General features: G+C 38.9%; 1 protein-coding gene across 5 annotated transcripts in view; it reads right to left on the minus strand.

The window, feature by feature from the left end:
* The window catches only part of INPP4B (inositol polyphosphate-4-phosphatase type II B), an 834,063-nt gene that overhangs the window by 95,890 nt on the left and 723,937 nt on the right, over window positions 1-14,236 (minus strand). The window lies entirely within an intron of this gene.

Genomic DNA, 14,236 nt, shown 5'->3' on the forward strand with positions numbered 1-14,236 from the left:
GTCCATCAATATGCATCTTCTCCTTGTCCATGCCCATCGTCGTTTATTGCTCTCCCTTGGATTACTTCCTGGTCTACTCCCTAACCCATCTCCCTTCCTCCAGCCACACTCCACTGAATTCCCTTCTCAACACTGTTGCCAGAAACATTTCTAATCAGTTTGTATCTGATTCTATCACTCACTCCTCACTTCTTAAAATATTTTGGAAAAAAAAAAGCACTAAAGCATTCATAAATAAACAAAGTTCAAACTCATGAAAGATTCTCCATTATCTAAACTTTGCCTATTTGTCTAATTTCATCTTTCAGAACTTTATTTGCTGTCTTGAGTCTCACGTGAAGTGAACCACATGTATTTCCTTAAACTTACCCTGTTCTCTCATCTCAGTGTCTTTGCAAATCCTATCTCCTCTCCTGGAACACTCTTTTTCTACTTATCTTCCTGACAAACGCTTTATCTCTTCTGCAAACTCAATTCAGGATCTCTCTTCTCCAGGAAGTCTTCCTTCATTTCCCCCTTACTACACTTCCCTGTTCCCTGAAAATTGGGTTGAGTTGACTTCCTTTTGTGCCTATATCTTCCTGTCCCAGGACTACTCACACACTACTCCCCATTTTCCTCTGCGAGAAAGATAACTCACTGAGGGCAAGGAATTCATTTTTTAATCACCTACTCACTAGAACCTAGCATAGTGCCTAGCATATAGTAAATATTCAATAAGTTTTAATTGAATGAAAAAAGTTACAATCAGTATAACAAAGTTTTAAAGATATAGACAAGTATAAGTCAGTTGAGTTTTGGGAAGTATTTGGGATTCCAATAGCTGTTCTTCAAATGAGGATGCAAAATTGAGACCATTTGTGCTACTTGTATGTCTAGATTTCTAACAGGCATCAATTATATAATTATGACTTTGGTATGATATAGAAACAACTTATGCTCTGTTTCAGTTAATTTGGAGATCAAAGCCCTGGCAAATGTTAACTATCATAAATTCTTGACCGTGTGACATTCCATTAATATATAAATAAACTAATGGATGACAAACACGATTTGATATGAATGAGTGCATGCTGTGAAATTAATTATAAAGCAGGAACTGAAATGATATGATCTCCTCATCATAAAAGTGCAAGCATCATTGTGAGTAATGTGAGTGGTAAATAACCAGTTAAGACCTTGAAAGAGTGACAGGGAATAAAAAGAATCATAAGCACTATCGTACCATGTCTACTGCCACTTATTTATTTTATGTTGTGGTATAATAGACTAGATGAAATAAACCCAAAGGGTTGAAAGGATAATTAATGGCCCCAACATAATAAAAATATACATTCTTATTAATACTCTATGAAATGCCTACGTGATGCCATAATGTAAAATACATTAGAATGTTAGAAATTATTATTTTAAAAACATTGTAGATGTAAGTGCTATTACGAGGATAAAACACATAGAGAAAGAGGAATGCAACAGAGCTCTATTAATGCATGATCATTTAATATTGGACAAACTTATAGGCAGCCTAGAATAAAATGTGAACAATGGTTCAATTTAAACAAGCATTGGTTAACAGTTGACTCTTATGTCATTGTCATGTATAAAAGGGAAAATGGAGGTACACTGAACTTTTTTCATAATAAGAGATACATCAACAGATACCAAGAATGAATATCCTATATTCCTATTTTTTCATATTTGCATTTTTATCTCCTGTTCTCTCACTTTATTTGTTGTTCTCAGTATGAATGGGTAGACTAATAGACACAGGGAAACACTAGAAAAAACTTCAATAAGTTAATCCAGATGTAAATTTTAAACGATAGCAGACTGAAAACTGATTTTGTTCTGTGCTTAGCTCTGTAGAGGTTTGTTTCTGCTAGAGAATTCCCAAACATAAAATACATCTTCTGTGCAGTAGGTGGCGCTGCTTAATCAGGCTGAAGTAGAACTACTTTGCACTTACTGCATTCAAGTAACTGATTTTTACTTTTGCACACAGTTGTATAGTTCCCAAACAGCATGTAGTTATTGTTTAAGCATCTTGCATGGTACTATCCTGAATCAAATGGTCAATACTTTATATGATTTTTCTAGTTAGAAAATTAAAAAAATAAGTGACATTTGTTTTCTTGCAAGATATTAAGTGACAATTCTAATTAAATATTTGTTTCTCTTAAAAATATTTAAAGAAGAAAACTTTGCAGATTTTCTCATTAGCATAAGGATAGTTGCTTTATTCATTTCCATCTTCACTTATTTAACCAGTTGATTCTTAATTATAAATTACAATCAGATGACCAAAAATACAAAACCAAAACAAGTCTGGTTTCCAGTTCCACTAGAATGGAAGTGGAATCCTGGGAAAAAAGGAACACACAACATTCTAAACCTTGGAACACTGTTACATACTTCTGATACTAACAATATTCCAGTGTCTCTATTTAGCATAATTATATATACTTTTTATGCCTAAAATTTCAGGAAAATGACAATATAGGAAAGTATTAATTATGAAGGAGAAAATTACAAGTTTGTGAGCAAGGTAAAATATCTTTAAAATAGTAGTAAGCCTTCTATAGAGGAACATAAGTGAAAAAGCTAAAAATACATTTTTTTTTTCCAGAAAAGAAACAATGTAATTTGAGCAGATAATGGAAAATTGTACTGGAAAATTCCAATGCCAATGACTCCAGGTTTTCTTCTCTGTTAATTAGCAGTCAGTGTAAATCTTAGGTTCTGAAATAAACACAGTGACTATGACAGGCCAAAGCAAGGCCAAAGTCAGTTCATAAATGGCCTTTTTGCTCCAATGAACATCCCAAATCATTCTCACAAAGGAAAAGTAAATGCTTTAGTTTTTTGCTTTAACATATGTTTTGGGGGAAATTAAAAAATATCCAAGCTTCAGCTCTTGACAGTTTTCAGACTTGTCACTTGCCTCTCACCTTTGTGTCTCTCCATACCTTACAGTTTACATGATGTTTATTTGGTCCTCCTGATAAAGATGAAGGTAGTATTCATTCATATATATATATGTGTGTGTGTGTGTGTGTGTATACATACACACACATATATACATGTGTGTGCACACACACATATATACATGTGTGTGCACACACACATATATACATGTGTGTGCACACACACATAAACACACACAATCGTAGTTGAAACTTGAAGAAACTAAACTCAGAAGAGTGGATGTGTGTATTTCAGGATTTCATACTTTTATACACACACACACAAACATACACACATTTTTTATAAACCTAGTGAAGCTAGGGAGCTAAGGGTGCCCCACAATATAGTCACTGCCCTGCTATCTCTCCCCTGAGCCAACTAGCCTAGCAGGCACTAAGTGTGATTTTATTCCCTGGGCTCCTTTCCATGACAGAGGAAAATATTACGAGAATATTTTAGTGTGTCTATAAGAACTTGCTGAGACTCCTTAACCCTGAGACCAACAAGCAGAGTCTTTCCTCGGGAAAACATAAAATGCATGTGCCTTAGCTGAGCTTTTCCTGAGCTTTGTGAAGTGTGTTGGGAGCCATCCAAGCACAGCCTCTGTTGTCCAGCCCTCTACTTGCTTCTCCGGCCTATTCAAGGGAAGCTCACTGAAGGATTCAGAGAACGGCTGCTGGGTGCCCCCCTCACCTCCTCCACACATCATCTATTTCCTGTGCAAGACATTCACGTCCTCTGAGCTCAGTCGCTCTTATGTTACTCGGGAGAAAAATAAAATAGCCAAATATCAACCAACTGTAGCAGAGCATCATGCTTTCTTTCCAATTTCTGAGCCATTCTCTTCTCAGGTGCTTGGTCTTCTTTGCTTTTTTAAAATAATTAACTTCACAAAAGCTTGTAGCCATTGTTATTTCTGTTATCGCAACCTTTCAGACACAGAAAAAAAGAAAAGTGAAAAGATTGCACATCCATTAAATTTTATGCAAAGAGATAACAGAATAAATGAGCCAGCTCTTAGGATTCTCTTAGGGTAACAAGATGATGAACTGTGAAGCCAAGCAATTAGAATGGCCATTAAGGGGGGCAATAAAATTCCTAAGGTCATGAAGTGAACACAGACCAAACTTACAGCCAGTAGGGGTTTTAATCTATGCCTCAACCACAGGTAGCACAGAAATGGTGACTGGTTCATAGTTGGGGGTTGGGGGTGGGAGAAATCTATTTCCTGCTTATGAAATTTTTGTTGACTTTGAAGGGCCTATGCCTTACATCAACCCAAATATGGGTACCTATGTGCCTCTGTGAGTGAAGTTCTTGTCTTTCAGGCACAATTTTGCAGTGTGAACATTAATAATGTGAAGGGATCAACTAATACTAAGGCTTCTTCTGCAGACACTTTATAGGTAAATTCCTTTGTATGGGCATAAGACACGTAGCCAACTTTGGTCATAGACCCTAGACATCTGCCCATAGGAGGCCTCTAAATACCTGGACATATCCTAGGGGCACAGGGCCTAGAAACTAGGCTAATTCCAGACAACAGAAGAGTAATCAGGAAAAGAAAAGCATCTGTGGAAACTTGGCTGCTTCGAATGTTTTCCAGGCCACTCAGAATGTCCTTCTCCAACCAAGCCTTCCTGACCCTCTTCCTGTCTTTATAACCTACTGCCATCTCTGATACAGGAATTGAGAAATCAATTTTTATTTGTCTTCTTTTAATAAATGCTAATGTGTCTTTCTTATCTCATTTCTCCCCCCTCCTTTTTCACTGACATCATGAGAAATGGACTCATTCGCTGGACAAAGATAGCGTCCTCTATGTAAGGTGCTGTGGGCGATACCAATATTTTTAACTCATGCCCCCTCCCTTCAAAGAGCTAAAATCGAGAAGGAAAGGTAAGGAAGGAATACCTACAGTATAAGGTGGTATGATAACAGCTACAAAAGTTGGGACAGTGACCAAACGAGTTTTAGAAGAGAGAGAGTTTAGAGGCAAGAGAGTTCATCTCTGGTGAGAAGACTGTGTTCACTCATGGCTGTGGCATTTACTGCACACTTAAAGGAAGTCACATGTGGAAAGAGCCCAGAGAAGTCTGCCTGGACTGCAGGTAGTAGACACCCACAGTGAGGCTTTGTAGGAATAGAGACTGAGAGGAGTGTTTGGTTTTGTAATGGCAAATCTAATAAATAGATGCATAAACTGACCAGAGGGAGAAACAGGGGGTACTGGAAGAGAGGAAATAAATGACTGAGATCACTCAGTGATTTGGAGAAGGCAGGAATAAAACAGTAAATGTTAAGCTGAAGTCATGGAATAAAACCAATGGAAGTCTAGGTATAGGCAGTCACCATGGTAGGGATAGGGAATGGAGGTCAATAGGGGTGGGGAGAAAGGACGGTGCAGAGTATATGTGAATAGGGCAAGAGCTAAGAAGCAAGGCCAAATCAGAAACAATGCGTATCAGACAGGGTGAATGAAGAAACAAGGTTTATGTTAACCCCGAGAGGAAGGTAGCACGTGAATGTACTTTCCCTTGCCTCTATCTCAGGGCAGCCTCAAAGGCCCTAAGGACATTCACATAAAGAACAAACATGTATCTTAAAATGTAATCAGTGTAATGTCCACTGAACTATGATCCAAGGTAAATGACTGATCTTAGCACCTTGCACATGTATGAGAAATGACTGTACTGCTCAACCCAAGACAAAGGGCTATGACAAGAGCAAAGGCAACCTTTCCTCATGTCCAGGGAACCTTGCTTGTTTAAACCCTGCCAGCCTGAGAACACAGTGTCATAAAACTTTCCAGTCTTGCTCTTAGGAAAATAGCAAAGGAAATGCATCAACTGATATCCTGGTTAAACTTCGTATTTCGTAGCACAAAGTTGAAAGCCTTAAGTAAATTCTGCTAAGACAGTTTCCAGGAACAAAATCCATTAATCAAACAAGCCTTGTATTTGTTGTAGCACAAAAGTTTTAAATTCAGGTTATGTGTTGACTGGAGGAGTCACACACCCACATTCACTGGGCTTATTTTGTTGCCTTTTGGCCTTAAATAAACTGTAATCTCAGGACTCTGACCCTCAAACAGGCTGGGTATTTAAGAATAAGCTGCATAGGTCATAGGTCTTTGAGCAACCTGAAATTATCAATATGTCTACATCAGTGAGCTCCTGTCATTTAAATATTGGCCAGCATCTAAGGTTGAGAAGAGAGGTAGTGGATACTGAGTTGACTGACTCCTTATCAGAGTACAGGCAATCAGACAAGTGAAGAGGTGCAACATTTTTACTAGGTGAATGTAGGTGAAGTAAACTAGGTGAATATAGAAGGTTCCTAGTAATGTTCAAGACCATGGAATATAGTACATCAATTTTTTGGAGCATAAGTTTATACAAGTGCAATTTTGCTATATGCATGAATTGTGCAGTTGCACCAGTTTAAAAACAAAATTCTGCAAACACAATAGGGCCTCATGTCCATAGATTTAACTTATAAATGCTGAGTAAGCAGTCAAGTAACCAAACATTGTAAACAGTACATTTCTTAGGCCATTTCATTCAATAATCACACTCCCTACGGCCGAGCGTGGTGGCACATGCCTGTAATCCCAGCACTTTGGGAGGCCGAGGCGGGCAGATCACCTGAGGGTGAGAGTTCAAGACCAGCCTGACCAATGTGGAGAAACCCTGTCTCTACTGAAAATACAAAATTAGATGGGCGTGGTGGTGCATGCCTGTAATCCCAGCTACGCAGGAGGCTGAGGCAGGAGAATTGCTTGAACCCAGGAGGTGGAGGTTGCAGTGAGCCAAGATCGCACCATTGCATTCCAGCCTGGGCAACAAGAGTGAAACTTTGTTTCCCCCCCCAAAAAATTACATGTCCTAAAGTTCCTGGATGGGAGCTATCATCTCCCTTTTCCTCTATCCCGGTTTCTCTGTGGGTGTGAACATCACCATATTTATGAGAAAGTTAAGTAATTTTTCAATGTAATTATGAATTCTTAATTTCTGCATATGATTCCACGGTAAGCCTTTAAGATATACCTAAGGGATTGATTTCCGTGAAGTTATCATATAGCATCACAAATTTGTGCCTGAAACAACTCAACATTTTGTTAAAAGGGTGCTAGCGAATATGTTTGTAGAGAATAAGATTGGAGAAGGTTTTTTTTTTCTTGGAGAGAGCAGAGGCAATGCATCATAGACTCTAAGAGGGCAGGCTCTGGTGCCACACCACCAGGGTTAGAACCCAGGCTGTGCGCAAGTCACTTCAACTCTCTACTTCTTCATTCTTTAATTTTGTAGAATTACTTCTATAGTGTTGTAAGAATTAAATGAGTTAATGCAGTCAATATTTAATTTTTTTTTACCACATATCAAGTAATCCATAAATATGAGCTTCTATGTTAAAATAATTCAAATAAACAAAGTAATTTCTACATGATACTTTGCACTTGCCCTCCTACCAGCATTGATTCTTTATGCTCTTCCTTCTGTCCTATTTCTGAGGATGAACTGTTGTCTAGCTCAGACCATCTCCTCTGTTGCTACACCAGATCTCATCCTCTCTCACCTGCTTAAGAGTGTCACTCTAGCAATTCCCTCCCTTCCTCCCACATTATCAATATTTCCTTTTTAACTGGATCATTCTTGTCAGAAAACAAACATGCTATTATCTCCTCATCTTGAAACAAATATCACTGTTTTGACCCTAATTCCCTTTATAGCTCCTATACTTTATTTCTCCATTTCCTTTCACAATGAAACTTCTCAAAAGAGTTGTCTATACAGGTTGTCTCTACTTCCTTTACTTCCTCTTTCTTTTAACCCACTCTACTTAATTCCTACCCACTCTAGTAAGGCTACTCTCGTCATCAAAGACATCCATACTGCTAAATCCAAAGCCATCTCTTAGTCCTCATTTTATTTGACCCATTTTCTAACCCCGGCTTTCAGGATAGCATATTCTGTTTGTATTCCTCCTACCTCACTGGCCATCTCTTGACCAACTTTGTTGCTGGTTCCTTCACTTATTTCTGACATATCAACACTGAAATGTCCTCAAGTATATATAATCTATAGGTTATTTCCCCTTTCTCTGTACACTCAATCCCTGCTGTTATTTTGCAGTCTCATGTCTTTAAATACCATCTACATAATAACAATTTCCAAATTAATGTCTTTAGCTTGAATATATCTCCTGAACTCTATTCTTATATGTAACTGCAAACTTGATATCTCCATGTCAAATTTAACATTTCAAATGTCTTACCCTAAAAAAGGCACAGAATCTCACTACTTTTCATCACCTCCACCTGTCATCTTCTTCGTCCAAGATCATCATGCCTCACCTTGACACTTGTGTTCATGTTCTAACTGCCTATATCTGGTTTTACCCTCTTCATGTATAGTCTAATCTCAACACAACAGCCTAGGTGTTAATATCTAAGTCAAATCAGGTTAATCCTCTTGTTCAAAACTCTCTAATTGCTCCCCATTTTTCTCAGAGTAAAAGCCAACATTTACACAAAGCCTCTACATGATCCTTCCCCTAAGTTACCTGTTTAATGTCACCTTCTACTCTCCTACCATCATTATCCTTATTTGATCCAAACTGGCTTCCTTATTGTTTCCTGAATATGGTAGGCACATTTATGCTTCAAGGCTGCTGTAATAGCTATTTTCTGTGACCAATATATCCTTTCCCTAGATAGTCACACGGCTCACTGCCTCACCTTCTGAGTCTTTGCTCAAGCATCAGCTTTTAAATGAGACCTACATCGCCTACTCCACTAAACTGCAATCTCTGCCCTACAACATTACATCAAAACCCTTTGACTTTGCTCTGTATTTTTTTCTACAGCCTCTGTCACCATTACTATACCATGCAATGCCCCTATTTCTTGTGTTACTTTTCATTGTCTCTTTGCTACAAGAGCATAAACTTCAGGAGAGCCGGTGTTTTATCTTTTCTGTTTATTTCTGTAGTCCTCAGGGTCTAAAATAGTGCCCAGCACATAGTAGATAATTAAAATATGTTGAATGACTGAAAAAAATTAATATCACCTTTAAAAACGTGGCATCCTTTTCATTACCATAAAACTTTGGAACTGGAAAAGACCTTAAAACTTTGTACATTATTTTACCAAAAGAGGATGTGAGATGCAGAGAATGTAAATGACTTGACAAAGGCCATGAAGCCAAGTAAGTACCAAATTGTGGACCTGCCAAGATCCTGGCTCTTAGTCCCATGTTACTCTGTTACTTCATAATTCATTGTACGATTCTTAAGGAAAACAGCATTAGTTTTCTGGTAAGAACAGATATTTTAAAATGTCATAATGTAAAAATGTTATTGAAATTCTAGGCTTACAATAAAAATGTACTTTATATGGCATATTTTGATTATTTAAGTTTTTTAAAAATTTGTAAGTATACTCTAGTTGGGAGGCCGAGGCGGGCACATCACCTGAGGTCGGGAGTTCGAGACCAGCCTGACCAACATGGAGAAACCCCCATCTCTACTAAAAAATGCAAAAAATTAGTTGGGCATAGTGGTGCATGCCTGTAATCCCAACTACTCGAGAGGCTGAGGCGGGAGAATCACTTGAACCTGGGGGACGGAGGTTGTGGTGAGCCGAGATCGCACCATTGCATTCCAGCCTGGGCAACAAGAGCGAAACTCTGTCTCAAAAAAAAAAAAAAATTGTTTTAGCTGGAGAACTATTAATTTTTTAAAGCTTCAGTCATTGATTTTTTTCCAATGAAATTCTCAACATTCATATGTAGAAATTTATGAAATTCAAAATATTAATATTTAAGCCCTCTAGTGAAAAAGATTCTTTGGTACTTGTATGTTGTATGTTTGTATTTTACAAAATAAAAGACTTGATATAACTATAAAACCACTGAAATAATTGTCTAATGTTGAATATAAATTCTAATATTAGTATCTTTGCATAAATGTTGAACAATATTTACTTATTAATATCAAGAAAACCTCAAAAGTGTCAACAACAATGGTAGATCCATATGACTAGGCCTTCATTCCACAATATTGGGCCTCCATTATTTGCTACGAATTATGCTAGGTTCTGGAGATTCAAGAACAAATCACAAACACTTGGCATATTTTCTTATAGAGCCAAGTCTAATGGGGAAATGATATTTAAGATGGCATGTGTAATAAATCAGAGATTCAGAGGTTTCAAAATAGTGGCCTATAGACCAGTCTTATATGGCCTGCAAATTTTATTGGGAATTTATCACGTTTTAGCAATTTTTAACCTTAAAAAAAAAGTGAGGTATTTTACATAAACATTCAGATTTATTTGAAAAATCAGAAGGGATGACAACTTTAGGTCCATGTTCTCCATGGAAATGACTGGCTGGGGCTGGAGCAGTGACCCCCTTTTGGAGGAACATATACTCTCTACTTTGCTCTGGCTTCTGTCCACTTCACTTGATTCATTCATATTACTTCACATGATGCCTACGGGCCCTTGTCCTTGCAAGCCCTGCAGAAAGTGTGACAACATAAATGACAGAATCCAGTAAAAAATAAAAACAGGAGGACCTATTCAAAAAGCAGTAAATGAGATTTTTTTTTTCCCTTTCTCCCTCAGTGGTGTTGCTCCAGACCTGTCAGGGTGTTTTTTGTTTGTTTGTTTATTTTTTTAATGTTTGTTTGAGACAGAGTCTCGCTCTGTCGCCCAGGCTGGAGCGCAGTGGCACGATCTCGGCTCACTGCAAGCTCCACCTCCCGGGTTCACGCCATTCTCCTGCCTCAGCCTCCTGAGTAGCTGGGACTACAGGCGTCTGCCACCACGCCCGGCTAATTTTTAGTATTTTTTAGTAGAGACGGGGTTTCACCGTGTTAGCCAGGATGGTCTCGATCTCCTGACCTCGTGGTCCGCCCACCTCGGCCTCCCAAAGTGCTGGGATTACAGGCGTGAGCCACCGCGCCCAGAGGGTGCTTTTTATTTACTCTTTTGTGCCATACTCCCTTGGATGTGGGGCTACGTGAGTACAGAGCCTCAAAGGCACTCAGCCTCACCCTGGCTCTTCTGCACTGGCACCCAGGCATGTTGGTAGGTGGGGGTGGGAAGTGATCATTGGGCTGGCGTGAAGATGGAAGGTTGGGCAGGCACTGGAGAAGCCTGCAGAACCGCAAGTGAGGCAAGCCTCCAAGGCCCGGGCACAGGCTTCATCGCCCTATTGGACTTCACTGACAAAACACAAATGCAAAGATAAAATTATTCGGAATTTCAGGATGGCAACTCAGAGTATTAATCTCAGAGCACAGGGCTCTGCTGAGTGAGAGGCCATGTGTGACCACGTTGGTCTCACACTCACAGCCTTAGCCTGGATGACCAGGGAAGGCACCCCAGATAATGTGAAGTTTGGGCATGGGGAAAGCTTTGAAAGCTCAGGAGTGAAAAGCACCAGGTGAGTTCTCAGAAGAGTTTAATATGACTGGATCATGGAGGATGAGGCAGGGTAAGGTGGAAGGAGATGTCAAAGTGCCTTGAAGTGGCAGGTGGGGATAAAGAAATGTAGGGCCTGTAAAAAAGGGAGAAAGTGTCTTGAAGAGGCAGGTGGTGGTAAGGGAATTTAGGACCTTGTAAAAGAGGGAGAAAGCTTGGCAAACAAGTGAAGCATAAGATATGACTATCTGAGAAACAGTTCATTAAGATATCAAGGGCAAACCTAAAGGCAGGTAAATCTATATACAAAACTGCTCTTAAAATTTAATCATTCTTTTTTCCAACAGATATTCTGAGGATCTCAGATAGAGATCACGCTGCTTGAATTTGAATTCTTGCTTGGATGCCCACTAGCTCTGTGATCTTAGACTAATTACTTAACCCCGTCATCTATGAAATGGGGATAGAACCAGAAACTCCCCTACAGGCTTGTTGTGAAAAGGAAGAGAGGAAAGAATGTAAAAGTTCATCAAAGTACTTGTCACATAAATGTGAGTGTACTAAGTGTCAGCTCTTAATGTGATTATTACCTCTCCTTTGATACCTCGTTTGGTCTCCAAACTGCATTTGATTTTCATCCCTTGATGCTTCTTACACCTGGTATGAGAGTAATCCTCATGCTCCAAGGCTAATAAAGATTTTGCTCATCTTTTCTTCTTCTTTCTCTTTATATTTTATCCAGTTTAATCTATCTGCTGATGCCTCCCAAATGCTTACTTCCTTTCCTAAGTCTTTTATCTTGTATGTGATGCCTTTGGAAGATCTCTCACTAGGTATATCCCTTCAAATACAACTTACTCATGTACTAGACTGTAAGGACAGGGTCATGACTGAACGTGTTCCTGGATACAGTGACTGGAACGGGGTAAGTACTCAACAAATATGGAATGAACGACAGAATTTTCTTCTTTCTTTTCCAACCAACACAAATTTAGCGTCTTTCCATGAGGCTTAATGCCTGAACTATTTTATGTAAAATTGCATTAATCAGTGAGTTGTTCTAGTCTTTAATTATTATTATTATTATTTTAGAGATAGAGTCTCACTGTCACCCAGCCTGGAGTGCAATGGCACAATCTCAGCTCACTGCAACCTCCACCTCCCAGGTTCAAGTGATTCTCTAGCCTCAGCCTCCCGAGTAGCTGGGACTACAGGCGTGTGCTACCATGTTCAGTTAATTTTTGTATTTTTAATAGAGATGGGGTTTCCCCATGTTGGCCAGGCTGGTCTTGAACTCCTGATCTCAAGTGATCCACCTGCCTCAGCCTCCCAAAGTGCTGGGATTACAGGCATGAGCCACCATGCCTGGCCCAGTCTTGAATTATTTTAAGTGTAATAGATAGATAGCTAATCTAGGGAACCAAAGACAAAAGATGGGAAAGAGGAGCAATTCACTACAGCCTTATATGTGTTCCTGTTTGAAGGGTGGGGTGCACTTTTAGGATGAAAAATCTTTGGCACCAGCAAGACACTGATAACTGGTGACAAATCACTAGCAAACCTCTAGTAGTTACCAGCAGACAGCTGTGCATTTGTCAGTTTGTTTGCTTGTTTACTTTTTGTGTACAGATGGGCTCTCACCATGCTGCCCGGGTTGGTCTCAAACTCTTGGCTTCCAGTGATCCACCCACCTGGCCTTCCAAAGTGCTCGGATTACAAGTGTGAGCCACAGCAACTGGCCCAGACGATTGTGTTAACTGAAGGCAGAGGGAGATAAAGTAAAATATAAGGTAAATATAGTGAATTATCAGATCCCAGGAGGAAATGTGGAATGTGCCTTACAAGTTAAAAGGAAACTTTCAAGCAAAAAAGGACATGAGTACCAAGAAACTAGAAACAAATTCTAAGCAATGATATGTGGACTAATTCGATAATCTACATGGAGGTTTACCGCCTTTGAGAGAAGCAGTGATGACTCGAAGCCTATGTGGCCTCATTAGTGAAAATTATTTCAGAGGAACTTTGTCTTTGACAGGATTTACAGCTGGATAGATTAGGAAAAATAATTCAATGGCATAGGATATTTGGCCTTTTACAGGGCATTTCATGATATACTTGTGAAAGATGGAGAAATATAGGCCATACAATGATATGAATGGGTGAACATAGAGCTGGTTGAACACACATCCCCAATGGGTAGTGATTAACCGGCGTATTTGAACGCATACTGTTCTTTTTAGTGATGTGCCTTAAGAATCTCTGTGTAGCTCTGTTTTCTAATCATTTTTATCTGTTACTTCTAGAAATGGACAGAAAATGCATATTAAAATGTAAATAAAATCATCCCGAGTAGGTCAGTAGATATGAAGGATGAAAGAAACAGGTATTTATTACAGTGTACTCAAAGGCATTTTATACTAGTCAGTCATGGGTTCAGTAGAATTGGGATAGATTGTTTTAATCTTCTCATGCCCCCAATATTTCATAATGTCTAGTAGATAGTGGTGCTTAAATGTTGCTTGAATCTTTAGAAGCCTGAAGGATAGGTCAAATTTAGCAAGGTTTATGGATAGCAATAGAATTAGTGGTAAAATGTGAGTGTCAAAACAGTGAATGTCAGCTTAGATATCATTAATATTAGAATAGTACCTAAAAGTAGGGAGGTGGTCCTCCTGGGTTACTCTGCAGCTATTAACCATATTTGTATCACTGTGCTTAATTCTGCAGACTGCTGAGACAAACTAGAAGATGTTCAGAGAAATGCAAACTATTGGATATGCTTGAAGCTATTCCTTTGAAAAATGACGGAAAAGGTGACAATTCAAAAGGGACATGAGGGTT

Source organism: Hylobates moloch, unplaced genomic scaffold, assembly GCF_009828535.3.
Source record: "Hylobates moloch isolate HMO894 unplaced genomic scaffold, HMol_V3 SCAFFOLD_3, whole genome shotgun sequence".
Classification (NCBI taxonomy): domain Eukaryota; kingdom Metazoa; phylum Chordata; class Mammalia; order Primates; family Hylobatidae; genus Hylobates; species Hylobates moloch.